Source organism: Mytilus californianus, unplaced genomic scaffold (assembly GCF_021869535.1).
Source record: "Mytilus californianus isolate M0D057914Y unplaced genomic scaffold, xbMytCali1.0.p SCAF_1, whole genome shotgun sequence".
Taxonomy (NCBI): Eukaryota; Metazoa; Mollusca; class Bivalvia; order Mytilida; family Mytilidae; genus Mytilus; species Mytilus californianus.
In genome coordinates, this window is record NW_026262581.1 from 23310455 (window position 1) to 23334493 (window position 24039).

Below are 24039 nucleotides of genomic sequence, written 5' to 3' on the forward strand. Positions count from 1 at the left end.
AGTGTGAATTTTGGCAAGGTATATTCTGATCGTATTAAATTCATTCGTAGCATGTTATGCTGTTGTTCTGGAAGTCCAGTGTCTGTTGTGTATATATATACTATCAAGAACAACGGTAAATGAGTTTTAGTGAGCTATCTGAATAACCTATACCAATAGTAATAACATATCATATGTTGAGGTCTTTTTTGAAAATATCAACTCAGCTTTGCTTGTATAACTATATATGCTTGTATAACTATATTAACTCTATTTGCGTAAGTAAGAAAAATTAGGGTCGGGCATGATACATGTTTGTATGATTCAACAACGTAAACATGAGCTCTGTAGATCTCTCAACTGACTTGATATTTAATATAAAAATCAAATATCAAATTATAAGCATATTATACAACAAGAACACATGCATATAAATGTAAATAGCTAGGCAAACATGCATAAATTAAAGCAAGCAAGCTAACAAGAAAAGAAACGCAAATTGAAAAGTATATATATATACATGTAACTGAGTAACTCACTCATGTAAAAAAGAATTGTTATGATTGCCAATGAGACAACTCTTCACAGTAGACCAAATGGCAAAGAAATCAATAACAATAAGTCATCGTACTGCCTTCAACAATGAGCAGGGCCCATACCGCATTAATAACAATAAGTCATTTTACTGCCTTCAACAATGAGCAGAGCCCGTGCCGCATTAATAACAATAAGTCATTTTACTGCCTTCAACAATGAGCAGGGCCCATACCGAATTAATAACAATAAGTCATTGTACAGCCTTCGACAATGAGCAGAGCCCATACCGCATTAGTGAGTAATTAAAAAACCCCAAAAGAAAAATATTAAATAAGTCAAACGAGAAAACTGTAGGCATAAATTATGTACATTTTATTTATAGTAATGCCGATTTAAGTGTATCAAACAGTATTAGGAAATATTTAAGACTGTTCAAAGAATTTGCACGTGTAAATACTTTAATCGAAGCAATCGACTCTGATTGGATTTATTCTAACGCTATAGCGTCATCCGCCACAAAATTTGTCATTTGTCTTCTAAATCTCATATAGTGTATTTCATTTACTACGTCAGCTGAACCATCTAACACAAAGTGTATAATTGTGTATAATAAGTGGTATAATGTTATAAAGAGATAAAGGTTGACGAATTTGCACTTATTGCCCTCGTGTGTATCTTGTGTGTAAAAGCGCTATATGCGTCTTTCAAGCGACTGCATGGTGATATAACATATTGTACATTAAAGCAGAGACATGTAAAACTTACATATTATGTTTCTGATTAAAGTCTCAGTGCGATCATATTGCTCATGTGAAATTCAAATTAAATATATGACATCAAATAATAATAATAAATAATCCTTTCAGTAATCTTATGTTTATCACTATCAGATTAATCTTATTCGTTATGAGAAAAATATCCATTAGAATAATTATACGACGCAAAACATCAACTTATTTTATAAATTCAACATACCAAGATTAATGTTTGACGAAATCTGCAAACCGCTGGAACCAGGTTATGAATTCTTTGGATCAGTGGTTCTATTCTTTTGAATCATGTTTTCCTTGTGCATGTTGTGCCGTGTGGAATTATAAATGGGGGCTCCTGGTGTGAAGATTTTGTTCTGCCATTAAATTGATCACCGGTCCATGAGCCACTGACAAATTGGAAGCTGTCCCTGTCATTGGTGCATTGTATAATTTTTATGGCGAAGATACATTAATTAAATTGTTCTATGATCTTTACACATCCATACATGTCGAAAGAAACTGGAGGTGTTCCTCGTGTTGAAGGCATCGGATCGTATGGTGACAGTTCGGTTTACCTTTTAATTTCGTCATTTGCTGGCCCTTGCAAATGAAAATCCTTTCTTGGAGAATTACCTTGTCTCTTCGATAGTTTCATATCAAAATATTGTAATATGACATGCGGATGTCAATGATTTTTTACGATTGCATTTTTGAAACTTTTACATATCTACAAGAGTGGCTAGTTCAATGTAATGCTGAAGAGTCAGTTAATTATCGGGAAACGAGAACCGGATCCGAATGACGCAGTAATCATTTCTCTTTCATTAAATTGGTTTATCTTATAAATGCAATAAACCGTAGTGTTTGTAAATACAGGTACGAAGTCACACACTTCAGATCAGTGAAAATAAGGGGATACATTTTTTATGTTCGAATACGTTCTTGTGAAATGGCGCTAGTTAAAGATTAGTCATAATTAATCCAAATAACGCATTTAAGAAGTGTTAATGATAATACATTGTCTTACTTAGGTCCATGATATAATTCTGCACGTGGGTGATAAGATTTAAGTTCAAAATGGCGTTTTCAATCTAGTTATCTATTTATTACCAAACAAAAACATTATGTTTAAGTTCACCTTCATTCATTTTTGAATTCACCTACTGATGCAGTGAAATATAATCACAAACTATAAGCCACATTTTTGCAAATACATGTTTAATGAAAATAATTCTGTTAAACATGGAGGTTAAACAACGTGATTCGAAATGATTAAATATACTTACGTTAGCTTTATCTTTTTATATCATTATATGAATATATGTACATATTTCAACGGTTCATCTTTCAAAAAATATACTTAAACAACGTACTTTACGTCAGATTATAATGTGTCTTTTCGAAAGTATAACAATTTAAAGTTCATCAACCATGAAAAGATTTTTTATCTGAGTACACCTGTTATAAATACATTAAAAATTTCCTGTTTTAAACAGGGAAGAAAAAAAAATATCATTCTAGGTTCGATTGTACTAGTTCAAGAAAAGAGATAATGAATCTGAATAACAAAATGTAGAAAAAAAATAATCAAACTGTATTCACTCTAAGGAGAAAATAAGGGGATACTTTTTTTATGTTCGAATACGTTCTTGTGAAATGGCGCTAGTTAAAGATTAGTCATAATTAATCTAAATAACGCATTTAAGAAGTATTAATGATAATACATTGTCTTACTTAGGTCAATGATATAATTCTGCACGTGGGTGATAAGATTTAAGTTCAAAATGGCGTTTTCAATCTAGTTATCTATTTATTACAAAACAAAAACATTATGTTTAAGTTCACCTTCATTCATTTTTGAATTCACCTACTGATGCAGTGAAATATAATCACAAACTATAAGCCACATTTTTGCAAATATATGTTTAATGAAAATAATTCTGTTAAACATGAAGGTTAAACAACGTGATTCGAAATGATTAAATATACTTACGTTAGCTTTATCTTTTTATACCATTATATGAATATATGTACATATTTCAACGGTTCATCTTTCAAAAAAATATACTTAAACAACGTACTTTACGTCAGATTATAATGTGTCTTTTCGAAAGTATAACAATTTAAAGTTCATCAACCATGAAAAGATTTTTTATCTGAGTACACCTGTTATAAATACATTGAAAATTTTCTGTTTTAAACAGGGAAGAAAAAAAAATATCATTCTAGGTTCGATTGTACTAGTTCAAGAAAAGAGATAATGAATCTGAATAACAAAATGTAGAAAAAAAATAATCAAACTGTATTCACTCTAGTTTCTTAATTGAGTTTAAACTTTAAAATGTTAAAGGCCATAACGCACAAATAGTGTTACATGGGCGGAGCCATCTTGTGAAGAAAGAAATAATTGTGAATGGTTGTTATATTACTTACATATATATATTTTCTATAATAGCAGCATTAATTAGAAGATTTTCAGAAAGACGCCTTATCCTAAAACTATGGTGGTAGGTTCAGGCCATTTCGCGTTCTTCGCAATTTCGCCTTTTCGCCTTCCATATTCTATAGGACGAAAACGCGTATCGAAAATGCAAAAACTTGTGATCAAAAACGCGAAAACACGAAATGATTCACTTCTCGATTTCACGTTTTCGACATCGCATTTGTGTTTTCGCGTTTTCGCTTTCGAGTTTTCGTGTTTTCGCGATTTCGCGTTTTCGAGTTTGTCAATTACTGCCCCCTTCTGTCAATCATTTCGTATCTTTTATCAGATTGGATTAAGATTCACAATTTGAAGATAACCTGTCTGGATTATATTATTTTCATGTACTATTAATGTTTACAACGAGTACTTAGTATTTGTGCATGTAATAATACTAATAGAAATATTTTTATTTAAAGAGAGTTACTCGTTAGGATTAAACCAATTTTCAGTAAGGCTCTCTACATACAATATTAATTATCTTTATAAATCATATTTGTTTTTCATAAATTGTTTTGTTATTATAAATAAGTTAGTTTGTTTTCTCAATTGATTTTTTTCATTTTTTCATTTTTATAGCCGACTATACGGTATGGGTTTTTTTCATTTTTGTAGGCCGTAAGGTTACCGATAATTGCTTACATCCAAGTTGCATTTGAAATTTGAGGGATAGTTGGAAATCATACATCTCCTTATCTTTATATTATATTTTTAACAAAGTGTTACATTGTAAGTTTAATAAGAATGTTTACTATAACAGTTATTTTATATGTATAAATATATATATTCTTTATATTTGCATATTGGTAGATTGAATATCTTTTATTCATCAAGTTAACATTGTATGTACAGAGCCTAATTGAAAATTGGTTTAATCCAGATTAGCAGCTCTCTTCATATAAAGATATTTTTATCATTATTATAACATACATAAGTACTCAATGTTACAATTAATAATATTTGAAATCTTCAAATTGTTAATCATTATCCAATCAAATCAAGAAAAGGAGATGATCGACAGAAGTGGCCAGTAATTGACAAACGCGAAAACGCGGAAATCGCGAAAACGCATCTACATACGGCTTTATACATACAATATTAATTACATGAATAAATCATTATCAATCTACTAATATGCAAAGATAAACAATATATATTCATATATGAGAAAATATATGGTACACATTGTTCTTATACTCACAATTCAACACTTTGTTATAAATATAATGACTTCATCTCCTTATTCTTATATTGTAGGAATATTTGAATGCAGATACAGTTTTTGAGTTCTTAATTTTACTGGATAGTAAATTGCACACTTTTCGGATTCCTTAAAAAGTTCAATAGATCATGGAAGTATTATATTGAAAATTAAATAGAAACGGGGAATGTGTCAAAGAGACAACAATCCGACCAAAGAGCAAAAATAGTCCAAAGCCACCAATGGGTCTTCAACACAGCCAGCAAATCCCGCAACCGGATTTTAATCCAAATGACTCGTTGTAATAATTAATAGTACTGTAAATTTGGAAATTATCGATGTTTTATTATTGCGAAAAATGCGACAGTGTTGTAATCGTAATAATTTAAACTCGCATTTTGGAATTTTTATATGAATGAAGCTAGATTTTTCTCAATATCACAAAAATTAAAATTGCATGTTGGTCTAAAATGACAAAATCGCAATAATCAATGCACACAATAATCTCTGAATTTACAGTACTTGAAAATAAAATCAAAGATAGGAGATGATTGACTGACGCTAGTAACGTTGTGCGTAATGTGCAACCTCTACAACTTTCTGTTTGTGGTTAATGGCGACCATAATCCTTGATTGGATGTTAGATTTTAATATTGAGAAGCCAAAATGAAATTTATATCGACAGAACGGCATACTTTATTCTGAAGTTCCTCAATCTCAATCTTAACTAGTGCATTTATAAAATACTTCTTATTACGAAAGGAACGTCCTGCATCTGGAACGTAAGCTAATACACGTCTAGATTACTAAAGCATCGTAGTACATCTGTTTCTACTCCGGTCAAGAAATTCATTTAAAAACTGACACTTGCTTTTTCTCGTCAATTGCTTGCATAGTATTTTGTATTTTATAATATGGAAAGCCATTGAGTTATATTTATCATAACTGTTAGTTGGTCATTTAACGGATCTATATCGAATTGTCAATCATACCACATCTCCTTATTTTTATAAGCTTTCAATAGTCTAACTTACATTTGGAGGAGGACTTTGGAATTCCGTTAATATTTGACGTCAGTGAAAACTATTTATTCGTCAATGTTATTAAAATGAAATCAGGATTGTTACGTAGAAGTAAGTTATTTTAAGCATTTAATACGTTGATATTATAAGAACCAAATTGCAATAAAAAAAACAAACCTGTTCATTTGCATTTCCCGGGAAACAAGGATTTAAGCCGAATTAATCCATTGTTCGCAAGGATTAAATGAGTCTCCTAGCTTATAAACGACGAGAATGTATGAATGCTCAGAAAAGTCGCCATGCAAAATTAATTAAAGCACTGCTTTTTAAAAAATATTAATATAAAAGACAGCAACAAATGACAACCACAGATTAACAGGATCCAGACTTGGGAGAATCGCATAAAGAATGTAGTGGGTTTAACTTTTAATGAGCACTCAACTTTCACCTAACGTAGATCAGTGTTGTAACAGCACAACAAAAGAACAAATGGTTAAAATCAGTTGGAAATGGCATGACTAATCATATTGGCACGCAGCATAAATGAACAACTAATATGAAGTCAAAGACAAAAAGAACCGATTTAAGGATAATCGAAGTTACTGAAAGATATGGCAAAGCCAAGTAACACTTATAATAACAGTGTATACATCCAGTCTTAGACAAGCATACATACAAATGTATTGGGTTTCAATCCTCTTGTATTCCGAATTTTCTTTTGACTTCCAAATATTTTGATTCATGTACCACTGTTTGGTCATACGTAGCTGAAACGCTGGTCTCGTGTACCAAATTGTAAGCATGGTATCTTTGATGATTGTTTTCAATTTATTAAGAAAATATCTAATAAAAATACCTTTCTTAATAACGGGGCAAATTAACTCAGTTAAAATAACAGGCTTAAAATTTGTTGTTACAGAGGCGCGTTTGGTCTACATAAGGCTCATCCATGTCGCTCGAATCAAAAGTTGGAAGGTCAAATTATTAGGAATGTTAGAAATTTTGAAAGTTGGTGGCAGGAATTAAATATATAATTTAGAATTCTATATTTCGTCATAATTAGTTTCCAGACTTTATTTGATATTGTATTGGGTGTAACGAGATTCGAACGTCAAAGAAATAATTGATTAATTTATCAGTAGAAGTACACATTTTAAAAAGATACCTGAAAAATCATAACATCAAAACTCAGAGTGATTTATTTTGCAGCATTATCCTTTATACGCTTGATTGCTTTGACCCAAATGATGACACAAAATTTTGAAACTTTGAATATTGATTTTTCATTATTTGACTATTCAAGTTGAAAAAAACTTTATACTTGATAACAAAAATTAGATGATTAGTCTAACATTAATTCCACACATTCGGAATCGCATGAACTCCAAAAGGAGAAAGACCGTATGAATCGACAGGGTACGTGTCTCCTTTTAAGCATGCATCACTTACCACGCGAATCAGCACTCAGTCAAAAATGTAAAAATCGGAATAGGACACAATTGGTAGAATTACAGATCAGACAATTATACGACTATACCACGGAAATTGGATGTCCCGACCAGTCTTTGATATTAGAAAAACTGCATTGGTCGATACAAAAGGAGACAACACTAACAGCATTAGGTATCAAAAAATATCAGAATGTGTTAGTTGTCATTACTTATCGATTACACGAAAACGAAAAAAAAAAAAAAAGAATCTGGATGCCTGTAACTAGCAGACTATACAGTGGTTAAGTATATGCAGCTAAGTGCCTAGAATTAATATTTGTGACATCAAGGATTTAAGATACTCTTTAGTCGAGAGAACTCAATTTTTACAAGTACATACAAAATTCATTTGAAATTAACCCCAAAATGTTGTTTTTTTTTATTGTAAACTATATCTGTTTCAATTTGTGCCACGCGTTTTTTTTTAAATCTGATAAATTTGATTAATTTGATCCTTTAGTAAAAAAGATATAGCAATTTAATTTAGGAAAGACTTTGTTAGTAATCTTTATTTTGACATATACATTCCTATATGAAAATAACCTTTTTTCAATAAAGGATTACATATTGTTAAGAAAAAGAAGGGGAATAAATGATTGATTTTGGCCTTAGACATAATCTTTCCGAACCATGTCTCAACTTAACATCGCTGATGAGGATGGTTTTATTCTGTAGTATCTACACAGGCACACATATCCAAAAGGTTCTGAGAGCAAACAGGTGTTAATAAGCAAATTAAAAGATCTCCTCTACTAAAAATAATGATTGTGTGCTCAATGTTGACATTTTGTGCGCTAAATCAACAGTTCGGAGTCGTTAGGTCGTAAAAGTAGTATGCATATATAAACTCATCAAATATACTATGATTAAAATTTTGTACGCCATACTTCCGTTTCTGTCTACAAAAGACTCATCAGTGACGCTGGAATAAAAAAAGCTAAAAAGGCCAAATAAGGTACAAAGTTGAAAGACATCGAGAACCCATAATTCGAAAGGTGTTGCCAAATAAAGCTATGGTGATCTATTCCTAGGGTAGAAAAGTCTTAGTATTTCGAAAAAGTTTGTTTTGTAAACAGCTAATTTTTCATTTTGACCATATAAATGCTAATTCATGTCAACATTGAAGTGCTGACTACAGGGCTGGTGATACGTTCGAAATCTGGGATTGAACCTCCAGCAGCAGCAGCAGTCACGCAGTAACAGATGAGCAGTACCGTAGGTGCATTCATTGATCGCATTTATTGATTTTGAACCAAGATGATAACAACTTAAAGTGAAATATAAGTGTATCAGACTTTCTATCTCATACTATGTCGGTTGTTTTATGCTCTGTGTTAAAATCTTTTTGGAAGCAAAGTCATACTCTTGAAAGTAGCTGTCATCATTTATCACGTGGCAGACCTTGTACGAGATGATTCTATAAGGTCCTTGGTTTTACCAATTTAGCTTTCTTTGCCCATTGACCCACTAAATTGTAATACCACGATTATTCTGGACGCGATGGGAAGGGGTACCCTACAACACATGTCTGACGGATACCAATTCCTTCTATGAATACACTGAACGGGGTCAATAGAAAAGTTAGAAAAGAGGGAGAGATAAACGTCTACCTAATCAAAATATTGAAGATTAGGACGACCTATTAATTATGGCATGGTATTGGTTGAAAAAATTTGATATTTTTCATTTTAATGCAATATTTCTTATTTAATTGGTATATTTCTTCATTTAAATGCAATATTTTTTTATTTGAATGGTATATTTTTTTCATTTAAATGCCATATTTTTTATTCAGATGGTATAATTTTTCATTCAAATGGTATAATTTTTCATTCAAATGGTACAATTTTCGTTCAAATGCAATAGTTTTTATTCAATTGGTATAAAATGTCATTTGAATGCAATATTTTTTATTCAATTGGTATAGTAGTTTTTTTATTTATATGCAATAATTGCATTATGGGAAATTCTTTGACGTCATAAGGTCAAATTTGCAACAACGTTTGTGATTGGTCGGTAATTGATTGGATTTCTCCCTTTCTTTCTAAACTTCAGTGACCAAGAATTAAAAAACGCGTCAGAATATCGCCCCTCTAACTAAATTTGGCGTTCGTGCGAGTTCGTGCACTGGCTTTTAATGCCAATAATGGCCAGGACGAGCAAAAAATGCGATTGACAAGTAATAATAATTAATTTGACACACAACTTGTTCATGGATAGAAACAGATGCCTGCGTGCATGACAAAAACACCTCCAATGAAAACCTCTTCCGAAGAAACTCTCCTACAGTCTACACATTGAAATAAAAAAAAATACATGGCTAGCCCCCTCCCCCTTCTAAGTCCAGATACATGTAATCATGACGTTCTTTAGTGCTATATCATTTTTTACTTTTCTTGATCCTCAGAGACGTTGCAGGAAGGCACACATGAAAAAAGAAATAAAAAGCATCCAGGACGTTACAATTATTTGGACTAAGCCCCCTCTTTTTTACTACATGTAGAAAAAAATCACTTAATTACGACAGCAGAACCAGAAACCCAGAAGTAGAGACATAAGCTGTTATACTCCGGAACTAATTCTTTAATAAAGACAATTCAGGATAAATTGGAACCAGTTACTAACCCATGTTACAACAATAGTCCTATGACATAGGACTTCATTATATGGGTCATTTTCAAAAAATGTCGAATTTTGAAATTGAAAAATTTATTAAAAGTTACTTATTCAAACAACCCTCTACATAAGCAAATCAAAACAAACAGTACTTAAAGAACAACATGTTAAAAGATGCAATCTTAATAATGTCATACAAGAATATCTTGAAACATTTTTTGATAGGTGGTACAATATTTTGTCTCTCCTGTTACCATTTTCAAAAGAAATTTTGGGTTATTAAGAAAAGGTTTAGATAAAATTTTAAGCTTGTTTTACGTAGCCAATTAAAAGGTTTTCAAGAGAATAAACTTCTATATATATTCATTCTGTAAAATAATAGATCATTTGCCAATTTTCCAGGTTGTACTGAGAAATGCCTCTAAAAATTGGTTTTCAAAGGTTGTAAAAATTACCACCAGTAATGCAAGTCTAAGATAGCAATTCATATTGTTCGGCATTTTTTTCTCTCTTTCAAATAAACCCAACATCAAGTAAATCCCTCATAAGTTAGTTTACTTTTCTCTTTATTTCATTGGTAACAGGAACGTACGTTTATGATATGTCACTATATAAAAGTCTATCCTGTTACCTTTTTGTCTATCCTGTTACCGATATCAGTATTGCACCTGCAAATGCTTAATTGGGAAGAATAAGACGTTATAACTTTAAGATGAGTTCAAACCACGAAATATTTCATTCGTTTTGCAACTATATGTTAAGATAATTTTTTTAACGACGTTTCTGTCTACAATTGTCTATCCTGTTACTGTAACCATAGCAACCATAGTAACAGGATAGACATAACAGGATAGACAAATTTCTTCATTTTTGAATGCTGTTGTGAAATGACTACTCCCTTTGGTGAAGTGATTATGGTTTTCTGTTGTGAATTTGATTTCCAACACGATATTGCACTTTTTACAAGTATACTGTTGGTGTAATTAATCGAAATTGTTGGTAACAGCATAGACATGAAAAAAAGTACCCTCTATTTTTTTCACTAAATGTCTTAAAATTTCTTTTCTCTACACTGTCGTACAAGAAACGTGGTGTTTTAAATGTAAAGGTAACTTTGAACTTTTGAAATCAACATTGACTGATTCGATATTCATAGGGAGAACAATATCACGGCTGATTTAAGTAGCGGTAACAGGATGGACATGAACCTCCCGTACGCTGATTGAATTTAGTTTGTAGATAATATGTTACGTATAATGACTAAGAAGCTACGATTTTTCGTTAGAGTAATTATTAACGTTCTTAAAAAGTCCCTTTTGCAGATATCAAGGCGATCAGAAAATCGGGTAAAAATCATTTGCAATGTGTTTTTCTGACACTGTACGCACACAAATACCCCTAAAATCGGACTTAAATACATTTTAATCTTATCAAAATAGATGTAAATCGTGTTTATTATCGATGTTCTGAATCATAAATCCGACAAGCTTTCATTTAAACCATTACAACTGAAATTTCCATTAGAAATACAAATTTTAGCATGGGTGTACTGAAAATTCGACATTTTTTGAAAATGACCCATATGAGGCGTGAACTTCATATTTAATACTATCTATAATATGTGCTCTCATGTCTTATGGCTGCAAATCATTTTACATTTAGGATTCGTTAGTGAGCTTTTTTTTTACTGTTCTCGTCTCCGAATCCCTTAAATAGATTTTTTTTCAAGCCCCACAGTAGTTCAATAATTACTATATGTCTTTGCATAAATAAGTATGCAGGGCATATTTCAAAACATATTTTATCTTCAGGACTTTTAAATGATTTACTTTTCAATACTGCATTGGGAAGAGGGGTATAAAAGTTTATTTTGTGACACATTATATAATATAATTAGGTATCCAACAAATTATATGATTGTACGTTTAGCTATTATCTAGACCCGTACAAAATGTATATAATTAGACACATTTAACAGGGGCGGATCCAAAACCTCGGTGTCTAGAGGGGGGGGGGGGGGGGGGGGGGGAGGGGGGTAGGTTCAAATTTAGATATTTGTATAGAGATGTATATATGCGAGTATTGGCAGTAATGGTTATGGTGTGTGTGTGAGGGTAGGGGTTTCAGATCAAAGATCGTTTCTATAATTCTATATCTTTTAGTTTTTACCATTTCACTCTATTCTTTATCCTTTGATCTCTATTATGTTTGTCCTAAACATGCTTGACATATTTGCCACTGGACATAAGGCAACCAAAAGTCAATCAACGTATTCTGTATATGTCATCATTTCTTTAGTATGTTATCTATGTTATCTATAGGTTTGGTCCCGCCCCAAACTATTTGAATTAAGTTTTTTTATCCTTCATTGATTTTCTGATGTCGTCCCTTATCCTCTCTATATAAACCCAATTCATGTCCTGATAAATGGTGACTCATGCATAGCATCATATGTTGTTATTAAAACAAGAAACATATTCATATTATAATAATTAATGTATGCTAGGACTTATAGATAGATGTCATTAGTCCCAGATCATGTAATAAAGTAGGTCTTATAAAAATACAATAGAATTTTAATTTTGATGATTTGGCGTTTTTAAAACATATCAATGGGGCGCGTTTTTTTTTTTTTTTTTGTTCTTCGGAAATGAGCCAGAAGAAGTCCATTTCTGTTTTTTTTTTTTTGCATTGGGAAGATCTTCTGGCTCTCTTCCACACAACGAACATGGCGTCGTTTAGTCTAAAGTGAAATTAATAAATTTATGAATGCAGATATATTAGAATGTGAGCTGTTTTATAAACGTTTTTATGGTATGACAGCCTTAGTAGGACATCCCTGTAGGACGATAAGCTGGATGAATATAAGAACTACACGGACAATAACAGTTAAGGAACGATTATTTGATATTCTAGGGAAGGGATTTTGATTGATTGGTGTTTAACGCTACTTTCAACACTATTGGGCTATTCCGTGGTGGTCAGTTTAAATTTATATATGAAGGATGGGGAAGGGAAGAGAGGGCATTATTATTCATTTCAATCTGTCGCTAATCATGCCTATTTTTCAGCTCTTACCAGGCAACCATATTCATATATGAAATCCTTCTGTCCCCCACCCCAACAAATAAATAAATATCAAATGGTTTTCCTCTTATTTAACACAAGTTTAAATTGATTGATTGTTTGATGCTAATTTTAACGCCCAGTGAAAATTATTTCATGCTTGTTCAGGAAAACACGAGTTTAGAAGTCACGTATATAATATAAAAATGAAGAGATGAAATATGATTGCTAATAAGGCAACTATCCACCGGAGTTCAAATATGAAGTGGATGTAAGCAATTATAGATAAGATAAGATAAGATAAGATAAGATAAGAAAAAATTATTTTAAGTCGGGTTACATGAAATACTACAAACATAAGCTCTGTAGAGCTTTTTGTCGTCATGTAGACAAATGCTTTTTGTAGACAATCGTAAGGCCTTCAACAATGACAAAAACCTGATACTGTAAAGTCGTCTATAAAAGGCCCGACATAAAAAGTGTGAACAATTCAAACGAAAAAACTAACAGCCTAATCATACATAACAAAACAATTTACAAAATATCAAATATGAGTCGAGACAGGAACCAACAACAACCACTAAACTACAGGCTCCATCCCTGGGACAGGCAAATAAAGAATATGGCAGGGTGGATATAAACACGAAGATGTGGTATGATTGCAAATGAGACAACTCTCCACAAGAGATCAACTGACACAGAAATCAACAGCTATAAGTCACCGTACGGCCTTCGACAATAAGCAAAGCCAACACCGCATAGTCAGCTATAAAAGGCCCCGAAATCAAAAATGTAAAACAATTCAATCGAGAAAACTAACGGCCGAATTAATGTACAAAAAAATGAACGAAACACAAATATGTATAAAAAAGCAACAAACGCCAACCACTGAATTACAGGCTCCTGACTTGGGACAAGCACATAGATACAGAATGTGGCGGGGTTAAACATGTTTGCGGGATCCCAATCCTCCCCCTAATCTGGGACTGCACAAATCAGCAAATTAACTCAAAAGATCGGTACGAGACACACAAAAAAACTAACATTAAGACAACAGACACAAAGCACCGACATAAGAGTATTTGCAATTACTGGAAGTTTGCTCAAACCTAATTACAGCTGGTACTGAAATAGATCTTGTTCTCCCAGACTGAGTTATCAATCAGTACACAACGCGCGGCAAAGGATTTATTAAAAAAAGAAAACAGTCTGAGAAACGTCTGGTTTACGTTGTATATAGATATAAGAAGATGTGGTATGAGTGCCGATGAGACAACTCTCCATCCAAGTCATAATTTGTAAATGTAAACCAGGTCAACGTACGGTCTTCAACACGGAGCTTTGGCTCAAACCGAACAGCAAGCTATAAAGGGCCCATAAAAAATTAGTAGTGTAAAACCATTCAAACGGGGAAACCAACGGTGTCTAATCTATTTAAAAAAAATGATATACTTGCATATAAATCCATATACAATGAAACGGTTTTTGAAAAGTGGACCGAACGTTTTGACCATCGAAATTTTGCAATCGAAATACTAGTTATGACCACAAGATTTTAACAGCCAGTGCAGGACTCGCACGAACGTTACATTTAGTTAGAGGAGCGATATTCTGACGCGTTTTTTAATTCTTGGTCACCCATGTTTAGAAAGAAAGGGGAGAAATCCAAACAATTTCCGACCAATTACAAACGTTGTTGCAAATTTGACCTTATGACGTCAAAGAATTTCCCAATTATTGCATATAAATATAAAAACTACTATACCAATTGAATAAAAAATATTGCATTCAAATGACATTTTATACCAATTGAATAAAAACTATTGCATTTGAATGAAAATTATACCATTTGAATGAAAAATTATACCATTTGAATGAAAAATTATACCATTTGAATAAAAAATATTGCATTTGAATGAAAAAATATACCATTCAAATAAAAAAATATTGCATTTAAATGAAGAAATATACCAATTAAATAAGAAATATTGCATTTAAATGAAAAATATCAAATTTTTGCAACCAATACCATGCCATAATTAATCTGCTTTTGATTATCTAGCAAATTTGTCCCTTTCATTATGAGTTCTTCCTTTTTGTAGCCTTCTCGAATTAATGTTTTGTAAATTCAAATTGTTGTGCCTGCATTTATTTTGATAAAATTTTAGAAAAAATAGTTATTGAAATACTTTTTGTTTATTATTTCAGTTTTTACTTGTCCTAAGAGTCGGAACCAGACAGTGTCAAAACAACTTCTGAGATCAAGCTTAATGTTCTTGTCTAATCTCCTCATATTCGTTGCTTTTACTATAACAAGCGGTCAACGAGGGGATACGATAGTGCAACAACACAAAGAGCGTCCTGTTAATGTATACCTCGTGATATCGATACCGCAACAGTTAACTCCCCGAAGATTAAACAAAAAACTGCCATTCGTGCTTTAAAGCAAATTGCAAAACTTTGAAATGAAACCATTTGTGACATTGACATGAATTGATACACGAGTGTATACCGATCAATACACGAGGGTCTGAATGGGATTTACAGAATAGAGAATAATGGGCCAACACAACAGAAAAAAGGGCCAAAAAGATAAAAAATAGAGAAAAATGGGTCAAAAAATAAAGAATAGAGAAAAATAAAGTGCTAAAATATAGAGCATAGAGAAAATGGTAAAAAAATACAAAGATTAGAAGAAAATAAAGAATACAGAAATGATGTACTCCCATCCACACGGATTTAAAGACCTGTAATATCTGTATCCGCTATAAAATGAAAAAAGCTAGTAAACACTTGATAAAGGGGGTGAGTATGCAACTATAATTTATTTTTAATGAATAATTTGATTTCAGTATATTATACTCAGACTGTCTTGTGGTTAAATGTATGTATGTATATATAAATGGAAAAATAAAAGTAAAATAGTAACAAGAATTTCTTGAAATTCACATAAATTAAATATAATACGACACAGTTGATAAAAAACAAATTGTTCTGAGAACAGTTGAAGGCTCCCCCAACCCCCCCCCCCCCCTTTCCCAACTAAATGTTCATTTTTTTAGAAGAACAAATGCTTTTTTTAATGCTTGCGACTTTCGTTCAACTTAGTCACTTCCGACGTCAAATGTTAGGTTTCTTCGCGCTAATTCTTAAAAAAAATAATGGTTTAGTTAAAAAAGAAATAATTTGTTACTTCTGGTTTCATAGGATAGCTGTCTTAACACTGACTCCATAATATATGGTTTTTATGTACTTTTATTTCAAATAAGGAAGATAATTTGCTACTCCAGGTTTATATAAGGTTATTTTCGGTGTCATTTGGCAGGTTACCGAATGCTGATTTCAAAAATATACGGTTTTTATGTCTTTTTCTCGAAAAAAGTGCAAAAAAGGCCATTTCCGGTTGACTTTTTTCAAGGTCATATGTCACCCAACCCTTTGCCAAAGATCCGATGGCTTAACCATGTACCAGGATGGAGAAATAGTCAATTAACAAAAAAAATAATAATTTATGGGGAAATAACTCCTATCAGATGTCATTTGATTGCTGTTGCCCAAATGTTCATCCTAATTACCAAAACATTTTGCACTGTTTCTTTTTGTACCTATCTTCTATAGTTTGAGAGAAGGCGTGCTTACAAGCAAGGATTAAGATTAAAATTTCTTTTAGAGCATGAAATTGACCTTTAACATTGACTTCAATTCCAATTAAGGTCGAAGGATCTGAAATCAAAAGACCCTAGGTCTTTAAGGCTAATGGTTTATAAGTTACAACAACATACCGACAAGTAAATTAAAATTATGAAGGGAAGATGACTCCTTTAAGATGTCACCAGATCGTTTCGGTCCAAATCAGTCGTAACTTCCTAAGGACATAACGAACAAACAAGAAATAATTTTGTAGATATTTTTTTGTTTGTTACTGAGACAGACGATAAACAGGGTTCTGGGGGGGGGGGGGACACTCTTACAAAGAAAAGTATTTGGTTAAACAGGATCTGTATCAAAAGCGAGTTAGTTAACGATATCATATACAACAAATCTTATTGACATTTTGCGAAACACAAATTACACGTAAGAAGAATGAGAAATAATAATCAGACCAAAATCGAAAGGTCTTTCCCCGGAAAGTTGAAAGGCCGACTTATGTTTACTTCCAACTACTTTAAGGATATATTTTCATTTCTTTTATGAAGTTCAAAAGTCTCAGCATAACAAATGCAAATTGATCATGTAAGCCCTTTATTGGGTCGTTTGAACATTTGTTTGTTGTTTTTTTTCAATTTGGTGTAAATTCCTGTCATTAGTGTATTTCTTTTATCGTTGAACAAAAGTATGATGAATAAGTGTTTATACTTATTACAGTAAATTTGTATACTCAGGGATGACGTTTTATCCTGAAATTATCACGGTATACTTACAAATTATATATAATCAGCATAAAGACGAAGGAATTATGTCTTATCACTAGAACAAAAACAGACCGGATTCTACATAATACCTAGAACGAGGGACAGTTTTATTTATAAAAAAATATGTGAATAAAAGTTGAATAATTCTTCTGTAAAATGATAGTGTGTATTCTCCTATCATTTAATAAATAATTTTTCCTGTTTCTCCGGATATGGGTTAGTACTTTGAATCATCAACACGGAAAATATTCTTAAAACATATATTTCCTTGCTTATCAACTCTAAATCAAATAAGGTAAGGATCCCTTTGTAAATGTAATGTACAAATGTACTTCTTGGTAAATATGATGAACAGACATATTAACTTAACTAAAGATATTTTTTTCGTTTGTATGTAATGAAAGGTTACTTTAATGTGTTTTAGTTAATCTTAACCGTGGTATTATCAGTTCGTTTTCGACGTATGAGTTTGTATATAGATCCTTTGGTATATTTAGTCTCTCTTTTACCAGGAACGCCCATGATCAAACGGTTTAGAAAGAACAATAGAACGTGAAGAATCCGCAGAATTCTGATATTTGTATTTATACTTGTACTGCAATCGTTCTATTTTAGTGACAGAATTTTTATGTGATATATTGTGACTGACCATTTATTGCCTTACGCCACGCCCACCACTTGCACATTGTGTTTGTATGACAGCCATTTATATCTAAAAATGTACACACCGTGAAACAGGGAGCGACAATAACTCATTTCGCATACAGTTATTGAATATTAATATTTTTTTTCTTCGTATTTGTTAATAAAATAATATAAATTAGTGTCTATTGTTGATATATATTCTAATTCACTATTTGAACTTGGGTTCCTATTTTGGTTTATATTTCGTTTGCTTTATTTGAATTTTAATTGTACATGTTTTGGAGGCTCTATCAAAATATAAAATTCCTGTTAATTATTGCCTTTTTCAAATGTTCCAAGTTGGTGATGTCAAATTCTATTACTATCTTTTACTTCTGTAGAGTTTAACGTTTCATGCATCTACGCTTTTATTTAAATTATGGTTAAATATAACATTTCACTTTTTAAGCAATCTGCTCACGGTCTAATCAGAAATTAAATCTGATGTCAGAAATATTCTACTGAGGGCAAGACATCATTGCTCAACTTTGTATAATCAACTGTATTATAACCATTTTTGAAACATATGTGTGGTAATCCAATGAATCTAAATATTCCCTTGTGGGTTAAAATATCTTGATTGTTTCTTTTGAGAGGGGAAGCTAAATCATAGTCTGGAGGTGAAATATCTTTTAGAAATTAAATACTATTGTTCTCATTTTCAATGTTTGTTAAAATAAGGAGATGTGGTATGATTGCCAATGAGACAACTAAAAACCAAAGTTCAAATGAAGTGGATGTTGGCAATTATAAGCAACCGTACGGACTTCAATAATGTGTAAAAGCCATACTGTACAGCCGGCTATAAAAGACCCCGACATGAAAAATATGACACAATTCAATTAACAAAACTAACGGCCTAATTTATAACTTTTTACAAAACAATTTACGAACACGAAATATGACAGACATGAACCAACGACAACCATTGACCAATTTGCTATATCAGCCTCTAAGTAAAGCAAGCCATCTTCAGCGTGTGTTGGTGTATATGGAGGAATGTAAAGAGCACAAAACAATTACCGTTACCCGTCCCAATTTGTTTTTATTCCGCTTAAGACCACATTTAAAAAGAGAACATCAAATTAACATTTCTTAACCATGTTTTCTCACATGTATACCAATAACCTGGTTACTGTTTTAGATAAACACAATCCTGTTGTTGGTATTGAACAGATGAAAAATGTATTATATGCCTCGTCTTTGGTATTACTTACAGGTACGTCCTTTTGTATTTTTCAGTTGTGTGGAAAAGGGGTTTGAAATATCATAGCGTAAAATAAATTATACGTACACGTTTTTCTATATTGTAACATTAACATTATCTTTGTTGGCATAAGACAGCTACCGTTGTCCTGTTTAGTAAGAGATTAAATGGGTTGTGTATATGAAACGGCTTCCCAAACATTTGTTTACAGGCATACATCCAAAAATGCATACACACTGCAATATATACTGTAATATAACATTACTTATAATATGAACAACAAATAAAAATCATACTGTAAAAATAAATGATACACATATATTAGATGAATTAATGTACAAGTACAAATGGGCGATCTCACGGATATCAATGATATTTTGCGCGCAACTAGTGCATGCGGAATGGCATATCAGTCAGTATTCTACTTTGTCAAAACTATTTACATAAAGGTTGTATGTTAAATGACGCATGTATCTACCAGATATTAATATTTTGTAGAAGACACTAGCAATCAAAGGTTGAAAACTGGTTACCCTAGATAACACACACACCAAATGATTTTTTTTTAAAGTTATTTATGTTTAAGGTCCAAGATTATAATAGAATATTGTCAAATAAAATTCATACCAATATAAAAACAAGAGTGCACACGCTGAAATGTCTCGCCTACTATACTGACCATTGGTTTTATGTTGATAGTCTTACATATAAAGTTTTACTACAAGTATCACATCAACATTTATGATCCAAGAAAATGAGGTCAAGGTCAGATAAACCAAGCCAGAAATACATGTACACCTTTAATACAATCATTCCACACACAGAATATAGATGACCTATTGCTTATGGTATAAAAGAAACAGACCAAACCATGGAAATATCCTTATTGACCAATGAACCATGAAAATGAAGTCAAGGTCAGATGAACCCTGCCAGACAGACATGTACACCTGAAAATCATTCCATGCATCAAATATAGTTGACCTATTGCTTATAGTATCTAAGAAACAAAGATAACCAGGAAATATGAAAATTGACCAATGAACCATGAAAATAAGGTTGATGTCAGATGACACCTGCCAGACAGACATATACTATGTACACCTTACAATCATTCCATACACCAAATATAGTTGACCTATTGCTTAATGTTTAAGAAAAACAGACCAAAACACAAAAGCTATACATGAGCAATGAACCAAGAAAATGAGGTCAAGGTCAAATAAAACCTGCCAGACTGACATGTACATCGTAAAATATTTCCATACACCCAATATAGTTAACCTACTGCATACAGTATTAGAAAAACAGACCAAAACACAAAAACTTAACATTGAACAATGAACCGTGAAAATGAGGTCAAGGTCAAATAAAACCTACAAGACTGACATGTACATCGTAAAATATTTCCATACACCAAATATAGTTAACCTATTACATACAGTAATAGAAAAACAGACCAAAACACAAATACTAAACTATAACCACTGAACCATGAAAATGAGGTCAAGGTCAGATGACATCTGCCAGTTGGACATAGATATAAGAAGATGTGGTATGAGTGCCAATGAGACAACTCTCCATCCAAGTCAAAATTTATAAAAGTAAACCATTATAGGTCACAGTACAGTCTTCAACACGGAGCCTTGGCTCACACCGAACATATGTACACCTTACAATCATTACATACACCAAATATAGTAGACCTATTGCTTATAGTATCTGAGATATGGACTTGACCACGAAAACTTAACCTTGTTCACTGTTCCATGAAATGGCGTCGAGGTCAAGTGAAAACTGTCTGACAGGCATGAGGACCTTGCAAGGTATGCACATACCAAATATAGTTATCATATTACTCATAATACGAGAGAAATTATCATTACAAAAAAATGTTAGCTTTTTTTCAAGTAGTTACTGAACCATGAAAATGAGGTCAAGGACAATGGACATATGACAGACAGAAACTTCATAACATACGGCATGTATAAACAAAGTATGAAGCATCCAGGTCTTCTACCTTCTGAAATATTAAGGGCATACGATACAGTAGAGATCCCTCGTTGATTTTTTCTTGAAATTTTGGTAGAAGGTCAATTTCGATGTGTACTTTTGAAATATGCAAAGAAAAATATACCTTCATGACTTACTTTTTGAGATAATTAGGTTTGAAATTTGCATATTTGAAGGAAAAACCCTGAAATTTCATAAATAAGGACTTTTAAGGAAAGTACCAATACTTTTGAACGAGCAGTCAAAATTTAACCGGGTTTTTTGTAAAATGTTCCCTTGATCCATGGCATCAGCATACTGTAACAAGATAACGGTTGAAACGAATAATTATATCCTGAATTCTTTTAATACAACTGAAATAAAGAAGTTGAAGCGTCTACACAGAAGTGCAGAAAAAATTCTATCGTTGATTTTTTCTTAAAATTTTGGCGGAGCGTTCTTGAAACAGAACTTAATAGATTGCAAAAGAAAAAACTGGGGGTCCATGTGCTTGTTTTTTTCAATAAAAGCAATAAACCTTAGTTTTTAATGGCAAACGGGACATTTGCCAATAAGGCGCCAAACTACGTTGAAATAAGTCTTATTCGCAACAACGTCGTGAAATCTTTCCCGCCGTTCACTACTACGTTGTCAATTTCAGTGGTAGAGCCAAGGTTTTTTTTTGAAAGCAATGATATAAATCATGAAAATTAATAAAGCTGGTTACTCGTAAAATAGCATAGAATATTTGCCAAACCTTTATGAATTGTTACGAAACTTGGATAGAAAAAGTATTCTAGTAAATTACTTTTAGAAAAGAAATGTTCGGAAACAAAACAGTTACATCTAATAAAAAAATTAATTTGCATCTCTGTCCGACATTAGTCATACAATTCATGTGGACAACAAAGCTTTAGCATAGTTTTAATTATTCAAAAGCCCCGACATGACAAAATGTGCAACAATTATAAATTAAGGGGGATGATATAAAAAAGGGCATTTGGTATGATTGCAAAAGAAACAACTATCAACCACAGTTCAAATGACGAAGATAAACGCTATTAAAGGTCACCCTACAGCCTTCAACACAAAAAAAAAAAAGAAAAAGAAAAAGCCACACCGTATAGTCAGCTTTAAAAAGCCCCGACATGAAAATGTGAAATAATTCAAACAAGAAAACTAACGACCTACTCTATTGGCATTACATGAACACAAAATCACACCCACATTAAATCGGGTTAGCTTAGCTTAGTCATTTACCTGATTTCAGTGTAGTATAACATTTCATAGGAAGTACAGCAGTCGATATTAGAGCATGAACTTTAATGTTAGATAAGTTACCTAAGCTTGTCTTCGGGGCATTTTTTTATTACGGTACATATAATCATTGAATTACTTGTCTGTATTATACCTTCAATCTAGGAGTGAGTGCAATCACATTGTTTGTCCGGTGTAACAAATATTTTGTTTCTTATCTGAGAAATTACATTACAAAAAGACTTCGTATTTGGTCAGTAACTTAACACCAATGACTTGCAACTCTGGTCTGTCAAATACCTAATTCCTGTGTGCCGATTTTACTCTCTCAATATGACATATGGGGATATGCTTAGCACATCAACGGGTGCGTTTTTGTTTTTGGTCTATAATACGGGGCTTATAACTGTGTCATTTTAACTGACAGTTTCTCCATACACATATATATTCCACTGGGTTAAATTCTAAAAAAAATCCGTTAAACTCTTTAATGTACCTTTCCAAAGTCAGGAACAGTATGATGCACTGTCATTATTTATTACGTTTCATGTCATTTTGTTGATAGTCTCTGTTTATCCGTACAATTCTAATTACGATTTAGAGTTTGCCAAATGGTAAAGTTACTATATACATTACTTATTGTTTTTATTTGTGTAGTTGGGTTTCTCTCTCATCGACATTTTATGTTTTACATATCTCGTATTCATTTCCTATATGAAACAATAGACATACAAAAATAAGAATGTGGATTTGATTTTTTTCCCCATTCGAAGTTAATATTGTTGACTTCCTTATTAATGAATAATTATAACAATTCTCGTGATTTGGCCGATTTTCATCGCAGGTACTTTTTTCAAATTCGTGCAATCGGGATTATGACTCAGTGGATTTTCCGCAAATGTGAATACATCTGAAGCGACGTCGCCAAATGTAATCGTTCTTATTAGAAACATCGCGAAATTACAACGTTCCGATTGCCAACGTTGCGAAAACAACACGAAAAGTTTTGAAAACGTTATTATCTGCCCCTGCTACTGTATCGTATGCCCTTAAGCTTTTAAGAAGTTAGTTAACGCCGCCGCCGCCGGATCACTATCCCTATGTCGAGCTTTCTGCGACAAAAGTCGCAGGCTCGACAAAAAGAAGATGTGGTATGATTGCCAATCAGACAACTCTCCTCAAGAGACCAAATGACACAGAAATTAACAGCTATACTAGGTCACCGTACGGCAGAAAAGACAAATGTAAAACTATTCAATTGAGAAAACTTACGGACTAATTTATGCACAAAACAATGAACGAAAAACAAATATGATACACGGCAACACATAACAGCCACTGA